At 38.3% G+C, this 11,609-nt stretch overlaps 1 pseudogene; it reads left to right on the forward strand.

Annotated features, from left to right (window-relative positions):
* Nucleotides 1-709: 709 nt before the first annotated feature.
* LOC131401597 (olfactory receptor 5AR1-like) lies at nt 710-9,187 on the forward strand (annotated as a pseudogene).
* The last annotated feature ends 2,422 nt before the right edge of the window (nt 9,188-11,609 follow it).

Here is an 11,609-nt window from a genome sequence, read left to right on the forward strand (position 1 = left end):
AACCCTTTACACCTTCCCTGTGGTAGGAGAGTTACTCTGCATTCAGCAGAGTAACTTTCTTTTACTTTTCCTTAAAGATAAGTATCCCAATTTGTTAAATCAGAGTAAAATAACATTTCAAAATAAACAATAAACAATATATCCCTGCAGGATATATATTCCATGACAAGTTAATAAGAAAAAGATCTGTGAAGAAATTCAAATTATGTAAGAAACATGCCCTGGAAAAATGGACACAAAATATGAATAAACATTTCACAAAAATAGAAATGCAAATGGCCCTTAAATATTTGAAAATATATTCAACCTTTATATCAGTCAGAATCCAGCTAGCAGACAGAAAACCACACAGTAATTCTATCAGATAAAATTTAATATAAAGACTTACTACCTGGCAACAGGGGATTCACTATCAAGTGATCAGGAAAAGTCCAAAGTATACAGGAAGAACAGATACAGGGAGCAGCTACTACCTCTGGGGCTGAGGCAGAGCACCAAGGGAGAACAAACTTGGAAGAGGACCCCATCTCCAAGGCTCCTTTAGAGGTGGTTGTACTGGGTGTGGCTGTAGCTTGCTATATGGCAGAGACATTCCCTGGCCAGGACTGCCAAACAAGAAACCACTCAGTAGGGTTCCACTGAAACTCACTGGGTAGCCACCCCCTGGGGTGCCAGCAAGACTTACTAGAAAGTCACCTCTGGTGTGCTGATGAAACTTGATGGGAAGCTACTTGTGGGAGTGCTGGTCAACCTTTATGAAGGGTGAGCACCACTGGGTATCCCACATGCTACTGGCTACTACATGCCATCGAGTAACAGGGAAAGAAGACATCAGTATTAGAAAGAGAGCCTTTTCCTTCCGCAGTGTCCCTCCAGTGTTCTCCACTGATTAGCTTAATATTGTCCAGCTGCAAAAGGGGAAGTGTTTATAGTGTCCAGGTCCAATATCACTAAAGCAAGGCAAATGTGGATGGATTTGGAGCTGAGAGACAAAAAATTTACAACTGGTATATTATTCTCAATGAGAAAAAATGCAAATTATGACTACCTTCAGAGAATATTTTCCAAATTTTAGATGGTCCTATATGTGTGTGTGTGTATATATATATATATATAGAGAGAGAGAGAGAGAGAGAGAGAGAGAGAGAGAGAGAGAGAGAGAGAATAGGTAGGTAAATTTAGATGAGAAATACAAATAGTTGACAACCAATTTTATTGAAAAGACTGTGGGGAAATAAGCACTCTTGTACATAGCTGGAAGGAAACTGGAATATTTAGCAAGTTGCATATTAAATTTCCCTTTGACCCAACAATCCAACTTCTAGGAACCCACTCAGGTGATGTACTGGTCAAAGAAGGAAAAAGCATATGCGTTAGGCTATTTATTATTGTATTTTTTTCTTCTAATAGCAAAAGATCAGAACCAACTCAAATGTCTAACAGGAAACTTTATAAATAAACAATGGTACATCCACACAATGGATTATTATGCAGCTAGACAAATGAGAGACAAATATTTGTTTCAAACCAAAGTTTGACTTGAAAACAAATATTATAGGCCGGCCCGTGGCTTAGCGGTTAAGTGTGTGTGCTCCACTACTGGTGGCCTGGGTTCGGATCCTGGGCGTGCACCGACGCACTGCTTCTCTAGCCATGCTGAGGCCGCGTCCCACATACAGCAACTAGAAGGATGTGCAACTATGACATACAACTATCTACTGGGGCTTTGGGGGAAAAAAAGGAGGAGTATTGGCAATAGATGTTAGCTCAGAGCTGGTCTTCCTCAGCAAAAAGAGGAGGATTACCATGGATGTTAGCTCAGGGCTGATCTTCCTCACAAAAAAAAAAAAAAACAAAACGAAAAAGAAAACAAGTATTATAGGTAAAAGAACATGTCAGTGTTATTAGGAATTAACTTTTCATCATAAAATGAGATTTAAGAATAAAATTAAAGTAGCTGGATTGAAAAAAAACAAGATCCAACTACATGCTGTCTATAGGAGCCCACTTTATGTTTCCGGACATACAGAGGCTGAAAGTGAAGGAACGGAGAAAGGTATCACAAAGATTCTTTTTATTAACTTCAATGATTTTATTTTTGAATCTCTTTTTTTTTAGAAGGAAAATTTCTCTCAAATAATATAGCATTTCCAAATTAAGTGGCTTTTTAAAAAAAATTGTATAGGTAGGGAGATTTTACAACTGCCCATTTTTGTTTTTCTTTATACAACAGGAAGCTGAAACAAAGTTGCATGCCATCTCTTGAAATTAAATAAAGGTAAAGCACACATATTTTTTACTAACTTAATCTCGTTTTTAATGTTTGAATTTTATCTTTCCTTCATCCTATTTTTCTTACAAATATGTACATGAGATAAGAAAATAAAATTTTTTGGTAAGCTACCCTAGATATCTTCCTGGAATAAGAATCTTTGCCTTATGAATGGCAGTCTTCTCACGATTCTTATCAAAGGAGAAAAAGCATGAACACCACACTCAGACAGATGAGTGTTTCCATTCTCAATCTACCACTTTTTTTTTTTTTTGTGGGGAAGATCAGCCCTGAGCTAACATCCATGGTAATCCTCCTCTTTTTGCTGAGGAAGACCAGCTCTGAGCTAACATGTATTGCCAATCCTCCTTTTTTTTCCCCCAAAGCCCCAGTAGATAGTTGTATGTCATAGTTGCACATCCTTCTAGTTGCTGTGTGTGGGACACAGCCTCAGCATGGCGGGAGAAGCGGTGCATCGGTGCGGGCCGGGGATCCGAACATGGACCACCAGTAGTGGAGCACGCGCACCCAACTGCTAAGCCACTGGACCGATCCCTACCATTTCTAAGTTGTGTGGTCCTGGAAAAATTAAATAACTCGCACTCACTTCATCTCTAAATCAGTGAGTCATTCACTTCATCTGAAACCAGAGGCAATAATATTATCAGCAGAAGATTCAATTGATCGCACATGTGAAAGTCCCTGCAGTGTCTCTAGCAAATAAATCTTCTCAAAAATTGTTGGTTTCCTTTCCCTGTTCACCAAACTATGGTCTCAAGAAAGCTTAAATCTCATTAATTTGTTTTGTGATGTTAAATTTCAGACACATGTCCCTTACACTGTATTAAGATAGTTTAAATAGGTATATGCAACATGGAAGTTAAATAAATATAATCATATAAATGTATATAGATGTAACATGGAAAGAATCAGCCTCTTTGAAAGGAGTTGCAGGCATCAGAAAATAGATCTTTCTAAATTACTGTCAAAATCACACCATAGAGGCAGCTTTGAGACAGCCCTGGTGGTCTAGTGGTTAAGATTCAGTGCTCTCACCACCACAGCCTGGGTTCGTTTCCAGATCTGGGAACCAGACCACCCATCTGTTGGTTGTCATGCTGTGGTGGCTGCATGTTGCTATGACGCTGAAAGCTACGCCACTGGTATTTCAAAAATCAGCAGGGTCACCCATGGTGGACAGGTTTCAGCGGAGCTTCCAGACTAGACAGACTAGGAAGAAGGACCTGGCCACTCACTTCCAAAAAAATTGGGAAAATCCTATGAATAGCAGCAGAGCATTGTCTGATATAGTGGTGCAAAAAGACCAGGCAGGGTTCTGTGCTCTGAGGTGCACATGGTCCCTAGGAGTCAGGATCGACTCCAGGCACTAACAACAACAACAAGGCAGCTTTGGGCTGGTAAAAATATCCCTGTAGCACTTATGGTTGATTCAATCATCACCACCAGAGTGACTGGAAATCCCCCTGTGCTTCCTTCTTTTATCATTAAGGCTTAAGGAGGAGAAAGTGAAATTCCTCAGGGGATGACAGTTCATCAAATCTTTGGGTCTCCTATGAGTGCAGAAAGCATTTCATCATATTTCTTCTGAGGATTACTTGTGACTCTGAGACTGAAATACCTCCTGCACAAGGGAGCAAAGGTGGGATGAGCAAGCAGCTCAGAGACCACTATCAGAGTGGTTCATCATCATTGGATTCTTCTCAGAATAACGTTCAGTAGAGTTCATTGAGAGAACAGGAGACAGTCAACCCCACCAACAGGTAGAAAACCGTTCAAGTCACAGGTCAATATTTGGCAAAGAAAGAGAAAGAGATGTGACCTACTGGGAGTGGAGCATCACACTGCCCAGTGCTCCTTTGAGAATGCATTTGCTTGACACCAGATCCATGCCATTTTAAAGTTTCAAAAGGAGAAATGGACTATGGGTTTGGATTTTAGGTATCTCATAAGAAGTCTGAATTCAGAAAATACTAGAATTGGAATGTTCCAAAGAGTTTTTATTCTCCAAACCATTCATTTCACAGGTAAGGAAACTGCAACTAATACAGCAATTCATCAGTTAATTAGTGCAAAAAACAAAACTACAGCCAGGATTCCAGACTCTTACTCCAGTATTCCTTTCCTATAAACGTGCAAAAGCTGGTAATACTTAGAAATCTAAAATATATTTGGCCTGTATCTGCTTCTGTAAGGCAATACTTTTGCTGATCTTTTAGAAATATCCAAGTTTAGTAACTGTGGAATATGCTTATCTACTCACTATTGTACCATTTCTTCAAGAGTCAGATCTGCTGACTTTTAGCTACACGAGACTAAAAAGAAAAATATAAAAGTTTTCTTTTCTTTTGTCTTAATCAGCCTTGATTTTGAATTTTATAGCTACATCTCTACTTGTTTTATTGTTTAATAGAAGCGCTGTAGAATTAAAACCACGTTTTTCCTAAAGGTTAAGGCAGTCCGTGATTCATCACCCCACGGAATAAGCATTGAACATCTTTTTTTCTGGGAGTTATGAGTGTGCACGCATCTACCGAATTAAATCATCTATACTCACATACAATGGCCAAATGCATTGAGCACTTAGGACATCACAGTCACTGAATGACTGCACTATGTGTGTGTGTGTATGTATATTCTAACCAATTTTTTGTTGAAAGTTATTAAGGTAGGCATCAATCTCATTCAACAAATAAAAAACTGATTCCAAGAAGATAAGTAGTGTGCTAGAAATCAATAGTAGTAGGTGGCAAAGCCTGGATTTGTCTGTACACTATAAGAGAGAACAGGCAGGGTGCTTTATAATTGGTGAAATAATTCTCATATCCTTCCTCATTTAGCTGGAACCTTGATTCTGTCAGGGAGGAGAGAATGATTTTCTAATCACATATTCTAACTGAGCACAATGAATTGATCAGCACATACTCAGCTGTGGATTCGTCCTGACGCCCTGTGCCGTGTTCTTACCAGGCGTCTCATTTTCCTCTAAGTATCACCTCTGCATTTGCAAACTTGGTGTCTGGGTCTATTTCCTCATCTATAAAATTATGAGATTGGACTAAACGACTCCCTCCCATGTCAACAACAGGATTATTTACTCTCTCACTAAAGTGGAAGAACAGAGGAGGAATGCAAGGACTGTGGTAGATCTTTTGTTTTTTCTTTGTTCCTGGTGAATTATTTTCAAACTTCTATGTGAAGAAGTGGGGGAAAAAAACACAGCACTATATATGAAATTGCCAGTCCCAGATTCAATTGCTGATTCTGCAACTAACAAAATAACTAACAAACTGTGTGACTTTGCAAAACCCCTCACCCAAAGCTTCTGTTTCCTCATTAATATAACCTATAAAGTGATATATTCATTCATGTGTAGTGAGAATGAGCTGAAGTGGGGGAGGTGAAAATAGTTTGCTATTTTTTAACAGCTTTATTGAGGTATAACTGACATACAATAAATTGAATAAATTTAAAGTATAACATTTGATATGATTTGATATATGTATGAAACCATGCTCCCAATCAACCCATTACCGCCAAAAGTTTTCTCATGCTCCTTGGTACTCTTTCTCTCCTGCTCCTCCTCACACACACCTCTACCCAGGCGATCATTGATCTACTTTCACTATTGATTAGCTTACATTTTCTAGATTTTTATAAATGGAATCAAATAAGATATACTCTTTTTTATCTGGCTGTTTTCTCTCAGCCTAATTATTTTGAGATTCATTCATCGTGTTGCATGTGTCAATAGTTTATTCCTTTTAATTGCAGAGTGGTATTCCATTTTATGGACACACTATAATTTGTTTATCTTGTCACCTAAGAATGGGCCTTTGGATTGTTCCCAGGTGTTTTAGAACAGTTGGATCATAGGATAGATATGTGTAGGCTTAATTTTATACTGCCGAAGTGTTTTCCAAAGCAGTTGTACTATTTGAAAGTTCCAGTTCCTGCGTTTCCTTGACAACACTTAGTATGGTCTGTCTTTTTAAATTTTAATCATTCTAACAGATGTGTAGTGACATCCCATTTTATTTTAATTTGTATGTCCTTACTACAACTGATCCGAGTATTTTTCAAGCATTTGTTGCTATTCATATATTTTCTTTGCTGAAGTGTGTTCAAATCTTTGGCCCATTCTTCTTGGATTGTTTTCTTATTGAGTTTTAAAGTTCTTTATATATGATAGATACCAGTTCTTTACAAAAAATATATTTTTAAAATAATTTCTCCAAGGTTTGTCTTTTCATTCTGTTTCCTAATTGACCTAATGTATGAAATGATGAACACATTCACTACATATTAAGAATGAATTGAATAAGAGTAGATATAAGTACTTTATAAACTATAAATTCTTGGGCAGATAGATAGTGTTGATTACTCATTATTAGAGCCCCTTCTTTGCTGCAGTTGATTATATTCGGTGCAGAAATTGAGAGATGGGGGCACTATTGTCAACCACCCCAGGATTTAAGACAACTTATTGTGAATGTTCACACCCCCATGAAAGACACATTCTACTACTCTGCTTTCTATCTTTCTTAAACAGGAAACCAGTTAAAGTCGATACAGCCTGAGTTCTCACTTCAGGTTTAGGTAGAGGATGCTACTTATTTCTAAATTACTTTGTGTTTTGTTTTGGTTTAGTTTTGCCTACTTCCTTCTTAGAATTCTTCAATGGACCAGATATTTATCCAACCAAAGAGAAAAAAGTTGAACAAGTGCATGCTCCTGTGTGACCACAGAGTTGGATAATGCTCTCTCTATTCCCCTTGAGTGAGGGATGCTTGAATCTTAACTCTGAACTGAGCTGTACAGCAACCTGTTTGTTAGACAGTAGAATTATCTAAAGACACAGCTGTGGCTTCACCCTGATCATGTCCCATGCCAAACCTCTGGGTGTTTCTAAAGATCAGGGAAACCAAAAGACTAATTCTTTGTCCATGTATGATAGGCAAGACAGGAAGAAGAAAGGCAGACACAAAAATAAAGAGATTTAACCTCCACCAAATCATATACACAGAAGACAATAAAGTGAAACGGACTCTAGAATTAGACAGACCCAGCTCTGCTACTTACTGGGTGTCGACTGTGTTGAAGTTACTTAATATTTAGTCTTGTTCTTTTCAGATATGAAATTCAGATAATGGTGGTAGCTACCTCATAGAGTGTTGTGGGGATGAAATGATGAAATGTGTGTAAAGCACTCAGTGTTCTGGCATAGATTTAACTCAGTCACTCTTAGCTTTTTAAAAATTACTATTATCCATTGCCTTTTTAAATATTTCTCACCCTATGTCCCAAGTATTTCACTTTCTGTATATATGTGGGTATGGTATATTATACTTTGAGATCCCTGAGTCTTTCATCTTTCTTTTTGCACCGACCTGCACTGAGAGTTGATGTTTATTCATTATCTGCATTTATATTTGCTTTGTTTTAGAAACAAGGAAGGGACACTCAAAACTGCTCTTCTTTACTAATTGATAAGACAGATAATTACACGGATCAGGTCAAACATTTGGTACCACATGATAAATGACCTCAGAGCATCAAGGTCTTTGGAGAAGCAGAATATACCATCCCTAAGAAGCTAACACTTTCTCCTATTTTTACTGGGCACCTGGAGAGCACACACGATCATCACCTTCACCAAAGTCATTTGAATTATCCTAAGGGTCATAAAATCTAATTATTGGGAAGATTTTTAAGAATCACCCCAAATAATGCACTGAGTCCAGGCACACAAAAAATTGAAGAGATCGATAACCACTCAATGGTGACTGAGTTTATCTTTATTGGCATCACTCAGGACCCTCAGATGCAGATCATCTTCTTCGTGGTCTTCCTCTTGGTCTACCTGATCAACGTAGTGGGGAATGTTGGTATGATTATCCTGATCATGACAGACACTCAGCTTAACACACCCATGTATTTTTTCCTCCGCAACCTCTCCTTTGTGGACTTGGGCTACTCCTCGGCCATTGTCCCCAGGATGCTGGCTGACTTCCTAACAAAACACAAAGTTATCTCATTCGCCAGTTGTGCCACCCAGTTTGCTTTCTTAGTGGGTTTTGTGGATGCTTAGTGCTATGTCCCGGCTGCCATGGCCTATGACCATTTTGTGGCCATCTGTTGACCCCTCCACTACAGCACTCTCATGTCCAAGTGAGTCTGCTTGGCTCTCATGCTGGGCTCTTACCTGGCTGGTCTGGTGAGTTTAGTTGCCCACACTTCCCTCACCTTCAGTTGGAGTTACTGTGGTTCCAATATCATCAACCACTTCTTCTGCGAAATCCCACCACTCTTGGCCCTCTCTTGCTCAGACACCTACATCAGCAAGATCTTGCTATTTTGTCTATGTGGCTTCATTGAATTCAGCACCATCCTCATCATCTTCATCTCCTATGCCTTCATCCTCATTGCAATCATCAGAATGAGCTCAGCTGACGGCTGCCTTAAGGCTTTCTCCACCTGTGGGTCTCACCTCACTGGCGTCACACTTTTCTATGGCACAGTCGTGTTTACGTATCTGCAGCCAACATCCAGCTACTCCCTGGACCAAGACAAGTGGGCCTCTGTGTTCTACATGATTATCATCCCCATGTTGAATCTCCTTGATTGGTTTACAGAACAAGGATGTAAAAGCTGCTTTCAAAAAACTAATTGGAAGAAAACCTCAATAATAACAAAAAATGAAAATATGTTATCACCACAGGTAAATGGTAGTAGTAGAAGGATGGTGGAAGGAGATAGGAAATGCAAATAACTTTCCAATGAACACCACCCAAATCATCATCTATTTGCTGAGTGAATCTTAATTCCTAAAGAGTTTTTGGTAACTCTTAACCCTATGCTCTGAAGGAAATAAAAATTAATGTTTTGAAAGACATGCTGAGCAAGTATACATTATAAATTATAATTGAAAGAGCAGTTGCTTTAGAATCAGGAAGATCTTTGAATCTCATTATCACATCTCTAATCAGTGACCTTGTTGCTAGAGGACTACTAAACAAAGCACTTTAAATCTCATTAAGTTCTTACAACAATTATTAGAGATAGCCATTATCCTCATTTTAAACGTGATAAAAATAAAGTTCAGACAGTTAAACAAATTTGTCAAAGTTAAGTGATAGAATCAAAAAACTGATCCAAGGTTTACACTTTCCATTTTGATTAATGACAAACATTCAGGCTTTGGACTATTTAGAAAGAAGCCCTCATCTAGGCTCTGCTATTTTCTAGCTATGTGATCTTGGGCAACTTGATCTCTGTAAGCCTCAGTTTCTTCATCTACTAAATGGGAGTAACAATGTTTATCTCTTAGTATTTTTCAAAGGATACGCTGTAATCTCTGTAAAGAATCTGTCAAATAAAAATACTTAAGAAACATTATTTGCTTTTATTTTTCATTCATTTCTATTTTAACTGTCCATAATTATGCTACCAATATGATGCAATAAAGAGAGGAAATTAATTTTTTTCCGTGTAGTTTGTGGTAGAGCATGCATATCAACTTATAATGGCAGCAGAAAAATGCATAAAGTTGGATCACCTTGGTCTTAGTCTCACTCTCACCAATAATTATATCAGATAAATGCCTTAATGTCTCTGTACTTCAGTCTTTTCATCAGTAAAACAAGGACTATTATTTTTTTTTTATTTTGTTTGGTGAGGAAGATTGGCCCTGACCTAACATCTGTGCCTCTATTTTGTAAGTGGGTCACCACCGTAGCATGGCTTGATGAGTAGTAGAGGTCCACTTCCAGGATCTGAACCTGCAAACCCAGGTTGCCAAAGCAGAGTGTGCCGAACTTAACCACTATGCCACTGGGCCAGCCCAAGGACTATTATTTATACCTTATCTATCCTATTAGTTTAAGTGATAAACCCCTTATGTTTGAAAAGACCTGAATTGTCTTTCATACATTAAAAACTTTGTCCAGTAATAAAATCATAACAAAGGTAAATATGTCAATCACGTTCTCTATAGTAGACTGCAAAAATCACATGAGTTGGTGTTTTCTTTAATCAACAAAGAGTTGGTATTCACTGTACTACAGGCTTAGAAAGGCAAAAATTGATGCGGAAGTGGCTAAGAAGGGATATATCAGAGTGAGATAAAGCTGAAATTCAGTTATGATTCCTCCTTGGATAAGCATAACCTATATAACCTCAGGTGAGATTTTTTTGAACAATGCATGCTTAAGACTTGGTGGACAATATGATTTTAAAGGAAGATAGAAATATAGATAGATAGATGATAGATAGATAGATAGATATTGATATAGATGCATTTCTTGACCTCATGCAATTTATATCCATAAGGAGATAAGATAAATGCAAATACCTTGATTCACAGGGAAAAAAAAATGAGTAAATGCCAAAAGAGAATTGCAGTCAAAGTGCTGTGGAAGCTCGCAATAGAAAAATAGCACTTTGTCCTGGGAGATCAAGATAATCTTTATGAAGGAGGGGACAACTGAGTTGTTTTTGAAGCATGGCTCAGAAATTAAAGAGGCAAATGAGACAGGGAATTCCAGAAGGAGAAAATATAGTGAACAAAGGCAAAAAGGCTGGAACCATGGCCCGTGTCCATGGGCCATTTTGACTGGGTGTCCAGTGGAAGGGTTTGATAGTAAAGCTGGAATGTAGCTCGAGATCTGGCACCAATTTAGGGGCACATGATTTTATTGCTTGGGGAGCAGGAAGTTTATCACTGGTGGATTCTAGAGAAGATTCCTCTTTGCTCCCTGAAATCCTGTCACTTATCCATTAGCAGAGCAACCTTTGGAGAAACCACTGTGCCATCACAGCCTGTAGGCTGGTAAATCTGAGTAGATTCTGGATACTTCAAGCAGGTTTTAGATGGTGTGTTTTTCTTAATTGGGCTTGGATAAAACTCGTACATTCAACCTTACTTCTGGTCTTCTCCCAGGGGAAAATTTAAACTTAAGTCCCTGCCTTAAATCTCTCCCTTAGAGAAGATAGCTGGAATTAGGGTCTAAGATTTCTTATCTATCCCATAGCTACCCTTCTTCCATAACTCAGGAGCTATAAAATTGCCAAATCCTTTTCTTAGCATTCTAGTCCCTCCTCTTCTTTAAATCACCTTGCTGATGTTATTCCTCCCTGCTTTCACTGTGCAACAGATTCTTTTGTAAAACTATTTCTTGAATGACCTTCACATTTTTCTACCTCCGTATCCTTCCCAATTCTCTCCTCTCTCCACTCCCTCCTTCCTTGGTAGTCCTAACTCCGTCTCTCAGAATGTCCAAATTCTTCTCTTCCTTCAAAGACCAGCTTAAATACCACT

This window comes from Diceros bicornis (assembly GCF_020826845.1).
Source record: "Diceros bicornis minor isolate mBicDic1 chromosome 12 unlocalized genomic scaffold, mDicBic1.mat.cur SUPER_12_unloc_1, whole genome shotgun sequence".
NCBI lineage: Eukaryota > Metazoa > Chordata > Mammalia > Perissodactyla > Rhinocerotidae > Diceros > Diceros bicornis.